Source organism: Oncorhynchus kisutch, unplaced genomic scaffold (assembly GCF_002021735.2).
Source record: "Oncorhynchus kisutch isolate 150728-3 unplaced genomic scaffold, Okis_V2 scaffold179, whole genome shotgun sequence".
NCBI lineage: Eukaryota > Metazoa > Chordata > Actinopteri > Salmoniformes > Salmonidae > Oncorhynchus > Oncorhynchus kisutch.
The window spans coordinates 1-2,500 of NW_022262126.1; positions in this window are offsets into that span (position 1 = coordinate 1).

The window sequence follows — 2,500 nt, forward strand, 5'->3', positions numbered from 1 at the left end:
GTTGCGCAATCGATATGCTGATCAAATTTAGGGAGTTCTTTTTTCAGATTAGCCTTGTTAAATCCCAGCTACAATGAATGCAGCCTCACGGAAAATCGTTTCCCAGTTTGCAGAGATTAAATAAAGTTCGTTCAGAGCCATCGATGTGTCTGCTTGGGGGGGGATATACGGCTGTGATTATAATCGAAGAGAATTCTCTTGGTAGATAATGCGGTCTACATTTGATTGTGAGGAATTCTAAGTCGGGTGACCAGAAGATTTGAGTTCCTGTATGTTTCTTTCATCACACCATGTCACGTTGGCCATAAGGCATACACCCCCGCCCCTCTTCTTACCAGAAAGATGTTTGTTTCTGTCGGCGCATGCGTGGAGAAACCCGTGTGGCTGCACCCGCTTCGGATAGCGTCTCTCCGGTGAGCCATGTTTCCCGTGAAGCAGAGAACGTTACAGTCTCTGATGTCCCTCTGGAATGCTACCCTTGCTCGAATTTCATCACTTGTTGTCAAGAGAACTGGACCTTGGCAAGAAGAATGCTAGGGAGTGGTGCACGGTGTGCCCGTCTCCGGAGTCTGACCAGAAGACCGCTCGTTTCCTCTCTTTCGGAGTCGTTTTTTTGGGTCGCTGCATGGAATCCACTCCGTTTCCTGTTTGTAAGGCGAACAACAGGATCCGCGTCGCGAAAAACATATATCTTGGTCGTACTGATGGTGAGTTGACGCTGATCTTATATTCAGTAGTTCTTCTCGACTGTAATGTAATGAAACCTAAGATGACCTGGGGTACTAATGTAAGAAATAACCGTAAAAAACAAAAACTGCATAGTTTCCTAGGAACGCGAAGCGAGGGCGGCCATCTTCTGTCGCGCCGGAAGTTAAGTCCAAGGTAATTGAGGTCAGGGCTTTGTGACGGCACTCCATACCTTGACTTGTCCTTAAGAGCATTTTTGCCACAACTTTGGAAGTATGCTTGGGGTCATTGTCCATTTGGAAGACCAATTATGACCAAGTTTGAACATGACTGATGTCTTGAGATGTGCTTCACATAATTTCCCTCTCATGAAGCCATCTATTTTGTGAAGTGCACCAGCCCCTCCTGCAGCAAAGCACCCCACAACATGATGCTGCCACCCCCGGGCTTTACGATTGAGATGGGGTTCTTCGGCTTGCAAGCCAAACATTTCTATTTTTGATTCAGACCAGACCATAGTCATTTCTCCAAAAAGTCCCATCTTTGTCCCCATGTGCAGTTGCAAACTGTAGTCTGGCTTTTTTTATGACGGTTTTTGGAGTAGTGGCCTCTTCCTTGCTGAGCGGCTTTCAGGTTATGTCGATATAGGACTCGTTTTAACTGTGGATATAGATACTTTTGTACCTGTTTCCTCCAGCATCTTCACAAGGTCCTTTGCTGTTGTTCTGGATTGATTTGCACTTTTGCACCAAAGTACGTTCATCTCTAGGAGACAGAATGCGTCTCCTTCCTGAGCCGTATGACGGCTGCGTGGTCACATGGTGTTTATACTTGCGCACTATTGTTTGTACAGATGAACGTGGTACCATTCAGGCGTTTGGAATTGCTCCCAAGGATGAACCAGACTTGTGGAGGTCTACAATTTTTTTTTCTGAGGTCTTGGCTGATTTCTTTAGATTTTCCCCTGATGTCAAGCAAGAGGCACTGAGTTTGAAGGTAGGCCTTGAAATACATCCACTGGTACACCTCCAATTGACTCAAATGATGTCAATTAGCCTATCAGAAGATTCTAAAGCCATGACATTATTTTCTTCTGGAATGTTCCAAGCTGTTTAAAGGCAACAGTCATTTAGTGTATGTGAACTTCTGACCCACTGGAATTGTGATACAGTGAATATTAAGTGAAATAATCTGTCTGTAAACAATTGTTGGAAAAATGACTTGTGTCATGCACAAAGTAGATGTCTTAACTGACTTGCCAAAACTATAATTTTGTTAACAAGAAGTGGTTGAAAACACTCCAACCTAAGTGTATGTAAACTTCCGTCTTCAACTGTAGATGTAGGTAGCTCTATTTTTGTATATTACTGAAAGAATATAGGTCTAACAAAATAAATATTTTAACATCCCCGCCTAAACACTGGTGGGCCTCTGGGTGGTCATTACCATAGGCACAGATCTAGGATCAGCTTCCTCTCCTCCGAGCTTAACCTTAACCAATTGACAGAGAATATAAAACTGACCTTCAATAAAGCAACTAGGGCAGGGATTGGCCAATGATCTCCACTCACCCTTAGGCACAGTTCTAGGATCAGTTATTTCTCCTCCAATCCAAACTTTAACCATTTGATGAGTAATATAAAACTGAGAGTTGGTGCTACTCCGAGGGTGGGCAGGGAGAGGGAGACGGTTGTTATCAGAACGTTGACAGGCGTGTGTGTCGTTTTTAGCTTCCTGTTGACAGGGGAGTGGAGGAGTAATACACACACAAATGCCCCTCTGCTGCACCAGTCTGGGGATAGGAGATATCAGA